Below are 10098 nucleotides of genomic sequence, written 5' to 3' on the forward strand. Positions count from 1 at the left end.
AAGGTTGCTTCTCACAAGCTATGCCAGAAAGTCTGGTTTCCTGCACATGTTCTAAAAGGTTTCATGCACAAGTCAGAGAGAAGGGTCAATAGTGGCCAGTGGTAGGAAAAGCATTTTAAAATATGTCAGGCCTTTTAATGACAGACTTTGCAATTTCAGCTTTGTGGAAACACGTTAGTACCATTAGCGGACGCAGGTTTTTCCTTTATTGCAGTCCCTTCCAGCAAGGCTTGTTCTCACAGAACATGAGCGATTTTGTTTAATTGCTCTATGAGAGTACATGATGTTAGGAAATGGTTCATCATACAGTAGCTCGAGTATATGTTTGAGTGTTGTGCTGTATGAATGTCACTTCATTATCAGTAGACATCATAAGTTCTGTTCAGAAAATAATATCCCGGGTTGAGGTGATGACTGCCTTCATTTATCAGCACTGTAGGAAAACATTGGCTCATGTTCTGCTCATGATTTCCTATAATCTTGCATCCTTGGAGTTTCTATTTGCACTCCATCTGTGGTTTTTTGCGCTCTTAATCACTCCTGGCAAACGCACATCCTTTTTGCTTGGTCCTGCTAGGTTTCTGTCAGCGTTTTCACATGATTTCTCCAGTTTGCCAAGCAGATTACTTTCTAGTCCTGTCCTTAACTTACTTGTATCTCCTCCCTCCTTAGTGTTTTCTAGAGCTTTAAAAGTATAACTCTCTATTGCCTCTACCAGGTCATTAATAAAATGGGTTTGAGTACAGCCAACTTCATGACAGCTGTCTGAGGAGCACATTAATGACGTTCTTTTGTTTTGACCATGAGCCACTGATAACCCCTACATTTTCATTTGTTCAGCAGGTTTATTCAGCCTGTTTGGCCTGTGTCGTATCAGAGTTTCATGTAGAACATACTGTTCTACCTTTGGAACGAGAGTCTTTAGAGAAGATACTGAAGCTGTTTTAGATGGTGTCCATTGGTTTCATTCCATCCAGACCTACAACCCATTCATAAAAAGAAGCGAGTTCGCTCTGAGAGGATTTACAGTTGACAAATCCATTTTGACTCTTACTCATTTCTGGCATTTGAAGGTAAGCTGAATGACAGACAAATCCCCAATTAGTCTTTTCCTTCCATTCTTAGAAACTCGGTATATTTGCCCTTTTCCAACCTTCTGGTGCTTATTCACACTCTGTGACTTCCCTAACATAACCCCGAGTGGTTGTGACATTACTTCTGCAGTAATCTTTTGCAGTTTCCTGGGCTACACTCCATCAGACTCAGTCAGCATGAAAACTTCAGCGTTCTCTGACTGTGCTGATGCCTCTGTGCACGTTTTTTGTGGAGAGATCCCACTGCTCTGCCGCTGCTGCTTGCATCAGCCAGTCTTTGCACTTGACCTTTTCTCTTAAAAATGCAAAACAGGGCCCAGAGAACTTGGACCTTCTTGGATTTTGGTGCTAATGACTTCCCATTTTCATTTGCTAGCAAATCAATAATTTGCTTGACCTCTTTCTCTCAGTCTCCCAATATCTATTCAGAATTGTTTATTGCATGCCCATTTTCTCTGCGTGCTCTTTGATACTTGTCTCAGTAGCCTCATTTAGTCCCTGCTTTCTGTAGGCATCTTCTCTGTGTTTAAGGTGAATGAAAAGCTCGAGACTTTTCCCCACGTTTCCAGATCTTCTCGCACACCTCTGGTTGGCTCATCCAATTGTCCTTTTAATTTGAATTCGCTGAGAAGAGAAGGTTTACACATCACTGCTCTGCTCAATAAAAAGACCTTAAGCCCAGTTCAGAGTCCTGTCCTGCTTCACCCTACTCACTTGTCCACTAAAAGTCTTTTTTCTTCTTTACTGCATCTTTAAATAGAAAATCAAAGGGGTTTGTAAGATTGTCACGGTAATTATTCCCTGTTTTCTTTTCTTCCTTTTGACGGGAATTTTTAGAAAGAACTTTCCATTTGAGCAATGCTGTATAGGAAAGGAAAGCAGAGCCAAATATCCTTCAAATACATGCAGTGGGGAGAAATTTAAGTGGTTTGTTTATATGTGGCCTTACCCTGTCCTCTCCAGTAGAGAACAAGACAAACACTCAGCAGGGGACACGTAAGAAAAACTCAGTTGCATTTCTTGCTCTGATGCTGGTTTTTACTCGCATCCTTGCTGTAGAAGAAATCCAGGCACAGCACACCGTTTGATCCATCATGCCATGATCCAGCAAACACCTGCAGATACTGGCTGTCCCTTGAGGTGCTCACAGCTGCCCTTCTGGCCCTGGTGTTGTGAAAGACTGCTACCCCGGGAGCCGTTCCTGTGCTCCACCACCCTCTGGGGGAAGAACCTTTTCATAGACTCATAGAATCACCAGGTTGGAAAGGACCCATTGGATCATCGAGTCCAACCATTCCTAACACTCCCTAAACCATGTCCCTCAGCACTTCATCAACCCATTCCTTAAACACCTCCAGGGAAGGCGACTCGACCCCCTCCCTGGGCAGCTGTTCCAGTGCCCAATGACTCTTACTGTGAAGAATTTTTTTCTGATATCCAGCCTGACCCTCCCCTGGTGGAGCTATTTTCCTAATTACCACCCTAACCCTACAGGATGGTGGTAAATGCTTCCTAGAGAGATAATTTACTTTTTCAAGCAAGATCTTTTAAAACTCTTCTTTCTGTGGATCCCAAAAATACAGAACAAAAATACAGATGCGAACACAAAACAATACAGGCAGATGGATGAGCAAGGGGCCAGTTCCATTTTAAGGAACTGTAGACAGACTTGAGCAAGTCCCTCTGCATGGAGCAGCTCGCAGGATTGTAATATTATTCATAATATTTAAAATTAAAGTTTAAATAACGTTGCCTAAACACACTCTCTGCTTTCCCTCTGGAGGCGTTTGCTGGGTTATCCCAACAAGGACTGTTGAAAAAGGGAGCCATAGGCTCGTTAACAAATACAGACTTAAAACACAATGGTGAGACAATTCTGTTGAGTTTGCTTAATGTGAGAAGCCTTTATGTTTTTCAGGCAGTTGAAGTGGAGCCTGATATTCGGATGTTAAAATTTAATTATTCAGTTCAGCGATTAAAACAACCAAAGCTGTCTTGAAATCCTGTGTCTTGCAACAATACTTTGAGATTTTTCTCCTACTTTTAAAGAAAACAAGTGGGTTTCCTAACACATTTCCAGCTTATTAACAATGGAGACACACATTTTGGCATTTCAGGTGTCATAAATAGAAGATACCTCTTAAAATACCCTGAACTGCAACTGTCTGCTGTCCTGTGGAGTGAAACAACCCTTTCTTCTACCCTTCAACTCAACCGTGACCCGGCAGACAAACCCAGTGCTTCTCGAGCAATGGGTGCTCCTCCACTGCCACCTCCTGGCCACGACCAGTGGGACCCGAGCAACATGGTTATGAAGGAATTAAATGAACTTGAAAAATATAATTAACAAGAGATTCGACTGTCCTTTAAATTCTGCCAGTGGAAAAAACCTCACCTTGAATGCCCTCTTTCAGACAGAAGTTAAAATTTAAACCTGATCTTTATTTTCCTAATATTTACCTTTATTCATTTTAGGAAATATTTGTAGGGAAGAGAAAGTGTGTAGACCTCTAGTATTTTCAGCAGTCTGAAGCTTCGGTTAAAATCTAATGCTATGAGCTAGATGGACACGGAAAAGCGTTTTCAGTTATTCAGAGCTCAATCTTGTCTGCTCTGTCACAGAGGTACAAACCATGGTGTTAATCTGAAAGTGAAGGAAAGGTTTAGGTCCTCCAGAGACTGTCTCTGTTTCCCGTCTAAGCAGAACAGGAACAGTTTACACCATCATAAAATAGCTTTAGGAACTGTGCCTTTTTAGTTTTATATTCCTGCAATGTCCTGCGTTGCCTCAGATGTTCAGCAGGGACTTGATAACATTTCTAACATGAGAAGGAGGCCTTTCCCCTAGGAAAAAAGAACACAGCACTGCTGGAACGCCGCACATCCCTGTGCTCTTCTTACACAAACTGCCTTCATTCACACACGGATTGAGTTGTGCTCTTCTCTTGCAGATCTTCGTGGGTGAAAGCAGTCCGAGCAACATCCCCACAACTCTGTGGAGCTGATGTACACCAGAAAGCACGAAAACCATTGCCAGGTTGTCCTTTAGCTTGGTAGGGGGTCACAGAAAAGACCTTTCTTCTGCCTTCTTTTCTCCAAACCTCCCTCCATTTGCACCAGATCTGAGCTCTGAACATCACCGCTCTGTTTGAAATACATTATTTTCCATTTGGATGGGAAATCTCTGTCTGTACAGGATTGTGCTCTGAGTCTGCTTTTTAAACAAAGCTGGATTTATTTCATAAACTCAGAGACTGAAATAGCCAAGTATTCTTCATGCTGACCATATCTTACTGTTGCAGTGGTCTTCACTGACCAAATGAGGGAGGGGTGTATTTTGTGCCCATCCCTCCTGCATTTTGGACATAGGATTTAAAAGGATCAGCCAAGAAACTCCTGTCTCCAGTAGGTGTCAGTGGAAGCTATGGAATGGAGGTGCTCCACCAAAGCCAGGCTTTATTCCTCTCTCGTCCTTGCAAGGTGCTGCCTGGCCAGGGGAGAGGGAGTGAATGCTCCATTCTACAAAGAAATAACGCTGTAAGCTTGGTTATTTAATTACTTTTTCTTTGCTTGAAGTAGAGTTAAAAAAATTTATGAAGTAGAATGCCATGACTGTCAGAAGTTGACAGGGATGAAGTAGGTGTTAAGTGATTTACTGAAGGGACAGTAGACTTGTTCAAAAATCATAGAATCGTGGAATGTGCTGAGTTGTGAGGGACCCACGAGAATCATCCAGTCCGACCCCTGTCCCTGCACAGGACAATCCTCACATTCACAGCATGGGTCTGAGGGCAAATGCTTCTGGAATATTGTCAGGCTCGGTGCCATGACTGCTTCCATGGGGAGCTGTTCCAGTGCTCCACCACCTTCTGGGGAAAGAACCTTTTCCTTATATCCAAAAGTTTGAATGAATGAGCCACCTCACTTGTATTTCTATGGGGAGTTAAAGGTCTCTGACTTTACCCACCAGAGTGGTGCTTTATCCTGTACACCCCCAACACATGAAAGGGCAGAGATAAGGTTCTCTCAGTATCTTTAATCCTGACATTTCCTAACATTTGAGCGCTTTAGGTGTAGCTGATGGAAACTCTAGAGACATGCCAATATGACATCTACCTACCTAGTGTCCTGCATCTCAAAGGCAGGGGATTATCCCTTCTCCCAGACTCAGCCTGTGGTTCCCACAAACTCCCAGCTGCTGTTTCCACAGCCCCCAACCAATTTGTGAGCACTGGCATTACTTGCTGATCATATCACACCTTTCTCCTTGCCAGCTTCTTGATTCCTGGTGGCTTCCTGTAACGATAGGTGGTTCCAGAGATACATTCCTTGAGCCAGGGAATGTATTCCTGGGGCCAAGGTACTTGTGGTTGTGGCTCGTACTTTCCTGTGAAAGCTGATGGTGTTAATTGGCAGGTGCCAAAAAATAGGTTGGATACAGGGTCCATGTGTGATGACTCCCTGCCAAGCTACTATGACTACAACCACACTAATACATGTTTTAAAACAGGATTAGAATATAGTTAAATGAAGGTGGATGAACATCAGAGTGGTCCTCCCAGCTTTGGCTCTCACTAAACTGCTAATTACAACTTAATAAAACCAGAACTACCAAGAGAGCTGTGCTGCCATACCCAGATAGCGTGGGGTGGGACCGGGAAAAAGGAGATGTTTATTCCTCATGATATTCCTGCACTCCTTGATCAAGGGCCCCTCCCCAGCTTTCCTGGAGACCCTTTCGGCACTGGAAGCTGCTCTAAGGTCTCCCCACAGCCTTCTCTTCTCTAGGTTGAACAACCCCAACTCTCTCAGCCTGGCCTCGTATGGGAGGTGCTGCAGCCCTCGGATCATCTCCGTGGCCTCCTCTGGGCTCGCTCCAACAGCTCCATGTCCTTCCTGTGCTGAGGACTCCAGAACTGAACTCAGGACACCAGGTGGGGTCTCACAAGAACGGAGTAGGGTAATCACCCATTTGAAAAGAGTAGGTAAGGAGATGCTCATTTGAGAAAGTAAAAGATGAGGAAATACCATTGGCATCTTACAAAAGACATAAAGAGCTTTAGATTCTCTAATTTCCATACTGAGAACCTTCCACTGTGTTTCGAAAAGATTAATTAAGAGATACCTGCCTTGTGAAGGGCCACCTTCAGATAGGGAGCGATGTTTAAGATGGCAGCAGTTACACTTCTATGAGACAATTCAAATCACTGCTCAACAAAAACACATGATTTTGAATCACTGATGTGGTGTATTCCTCCAGAAGCATTTATTACAAGAAGTTCCTACCCCACCTCACTTGAAGATCATGATGCCTCAATACCACTTCAAAGGAGCGTTTTGACTTTGCTGAATATTAACAAGGGGTGAACCCACCTATCTTGGTTGAATAAAACATTTTGTGTGATGTTTTATTAACAAGTTCAGCAACACACATTTGCAAAGCTTTTCATGATCCGCTATCAATTAATTCATTTACCTACTCAGAAAAGCAAATTTATTAAAACACAAGTCCATTATCGAACAATGATGATAAAAGACTTTAAAGATGCTTGGACTAATACACAAAATCTGTTCCTATTAGCAATAAGTATTGCAAAGTTAAAAAAAAAGACTTAGTATCCATTAACTTAATTTCCAATTCTCTAGCAAAAGAACCTCAAATTCAACTATTCCTAGATCTATAATTAATAACTCTGTCATAAATTCCCAACATCTTCATTTTTATTGTATTTTATTCATTAAGCTGCATCAGAATTTGGAGGAAGAAGTTATAGGTGATTCTTGATGTATTATGCAAACGTTTTGCTTGAAGTAGATTCAATGAGGGTTACAAAATCTATCTTTAAGAAAGGTTCAATAAAGTACATGAGGAAATAATTTGGAATTGACTGTAAATACAAACCAATTTTATTTCCATGCAGGAAATCACTGAAATCTATTGCGGTCACCAGTTTATATAAAACGGAGGAGCTGGTCTGTTGGTGGTTTGCATCTGACATTGTCTCTGAATATCCAGTGCAATCTTTTACTTCAAAACCAAGAAGGCTTGGTTGTTAAAAGTGGTGATGTGCCACTTCCAAGGTCCTAGGGATTTCCTGTAGGCTCGTTTCCAGTGGTGGAAGGGATTGAGAAATGCAGAGAGAGTGAATGTGTCTTAGGTGACTGAGGTTGGATCAGCAAAGGGCTGCTCCTTTCTTCAGAGAGGTCTCAACCAAGAGTTCCTTCACCCACAAATGCTGGTTTGTATTGCCACGGCTTCTGCGCCCAAGGGCCTGAACACCTCCAAGGTGCCAACATGTTGGGCAGCTTTAGAAACTGAAAGCTTGATAACATTTTGTAATAACAGAGACATCCCCAAGCAGGGAAACAATTCTGCACGAGCAGTTGTGTGAAACACTCATTAAAGGTAACAAAATGAGTTTCACAGAATTATAGAATCATTGAATGGTTTGGGTTGGAAGGGAACTCAAAGCCCATCCAGTCCCACCCCCTGCCATGGGCAGGGACACCTCCCACTGGATCCGTTTGCTCCAAGCTCCATCCAACCTGGCCTGGAACCCCTCCAGGGATGGGGCAGCCACCACTGCTCTGGGCACCCTCGGCCAGGGCCTCCCCACCTCCATGCAAATCTCAGCCTTGGTGGGATGGGGAAGAACATGACTCACCCAGGGAGGAGCTTTATAGGTGTGCTGTGCATTCAGCTAAGAAGAAATCTATGGCAACCAAGACTGAACAAGTATGCTATACAGGATATCAGAGGTAGCCTCCTACCTGGGCTGCTTACTCAACTTTTCATGTGACTGAAAGCCACGAAGCATATGTTTCAGGGAGAGAAAGCAGCAGGAAACTCTGGGGACACTTTGCAGGTGGGGGGCTCTGTCCACACTGTGCTGGGCTGGGGCTGGTTAGTGGGCAGCTGGATCTGAGATGTGTGATGGGGTCGCTCCGGCCGTTCCCACGTTGTGACCCCCAGCCAGGTGTCTGGGTTAGCTGGGGGTTGGTGTGTTGGCCAACTGACAGAGCCCTCACCTGCGGAACCATACCAGAACTGCTCATGAGCAAAAGCTGCAAGCAGGCGTCCCAACTGTGAGGAGAGAAAATAGACGCAGGAAAAAACCCCAGTTCCTGAAGGGAGTTTATTATGATGTCGTACCACTGCTTTGGGTTACGAATGTCACATCACAAAGTGATCTACTGCTCTCATTTTCTAGTTTTTAGTGGTGCTTCAATCATCTCTCTGTATTGTAAGAATAAAATCTAGCAAGGCACTGTGTGTATCCATGTGTAGAGGGAAAACTTCTTCCTTCTTTTTTTAACAGCAACATGTGACGATGATTATGTACAGATACTTGATGTGCTTGTGATTTCAATCAGCATTTTGTTCATTCATTGCCTCTCAGTTTATTGATTTATAAGCCCTCTAGAATGGCATGATTAGTGCTAGCATTTTACTCTCAGTGGGGGTAAAACAGTATTTCATTATTAGCGCATTAGAACCTATTTCCAACTGACAGGTTGTTTTGAACCTGGGCAAGAGAAGTGACATTTATATTTGGAAGAGGAAGACTGGCATAGAAATTATTCTGAAACTTAATTACAGTAAAGGCAAATGCAGGAGAAGATAGAAATTCCAGCTTGAACTTCTGGGGTCTCCTCTGCCGTTGGGAAGTAACTTTTGCTCTTTTCTCAGTTCGGTGTAATGAGACATAGCGGTGGTCTCTGTAGGCATTTATAGTAGATGCAGGATCAAGATTATTCCCCATTAACACAACTCAGTGCAGGGCTAGGAGAGAGTTTATAAGGCAAATGCTTGTTCTGCAGCCTGTCCCAGCTGATGACAGCCTGGAGTGGGAAAACTGAGGAGAGGATTAGCACCAGCAAAGCAGCTGATGTCCCAGGGGCAAGTACACACCTTCGCATTTAGGCTGATTTAGGTCAGTATTTGCCAGAGTACGTGGGTGCCTGTGGGTACGTGGGGGCATCTAGACCTCTCTGCAGCCTGGCTGGCTCTCCATCATGCCTCTGCACCTCCTCTGCCTGCTCCAAGATCTTTGTGAGTACCCAGAGCTCAGCGTGGCATTTTCCAGGAGCTGGGCTGACTCTAGAGCTGTTAATCCATGCGTGCAGATGAAGCGGGACCAGCAGGGCAAGGGAGGGGATTCTGCCCCTCTGCTCAGCTCTCATGAGACCCCATCAGGAGTCCTGAGCTCAGTTCTGGAGTCCCCAGCACAGGAAGGACACGGAATTGTTGGAACAGGTTCAGAGGAAGCCATGGAGATGATCCAAGGGCTGGAGCCCCTCTGCTGTGAGGCCAGGCTGAAAGAGTTGGGGTTGATCAGCCTGGAGAAGAGAAGGCTCCAGGATGGGGCTTGAAGCCCCTGATCCAGTGGGAGGTGTCCCTGCCCATGGCAGGGGGTGGCACTGGATGGGCTTTGAGCTCCCTTCCAACCCAAATCATTTTGTGATTCTATGCTATGAATATAAGCTCTTACCATTTTTCCCAAGCTAGAAATTTATCTTATATTACAAAGTTGTCTTTTCTTTCCAGTGTCCATTCTCCCCATACACAAGAAGACTCAAGAGCATTTTACGATGGATTTGCTGGACTGTAAAACTAGATTGTAGTAGGGCTTTTTTGCAAAGGGCTTTGATTTTAGTGACTTGTTTTCAACCTATTAGGCACGGTAAAAGGACGCAGAGAGCAGCCATGAGTCAACATATTACACGAAAGCAGTTGCCAAACATGACTTTATTTGTTGCTATTTTATCTGAACCAGAATGAGAAAGAAAGATAGGTTTGCCTCTACTGTAGCTTTTGCGTGGAGTGATTTTTACCGTTATTTCTCAGAGATACATGGAATCTATTACAATGTATTTTTAAATATTTAATATTTTGTAAGTAGACTAAATAAATAAAATGTAGGGGCTCAAAATTATTTTACTTAAACGCATAGGCTTTTGTTTGTGTAAGACTGAAAGCCTTAAACTATGCCAGTGAGCACGC

Source organism: Cuculus canorus, chromosome 7 (assembly GCF_017976375.1).
Source record: "Cuculus canorus isolate bCucCan1 chromosome 7, bCucCan1.pri, whole genome shotgun sequence".
Classification (NCBI taxonomy): Eukaryota; Metazoa; Chordata; class Aves; order Cuculiformes; family Cuculidae; genus Cuculus; species Cuculus canorus.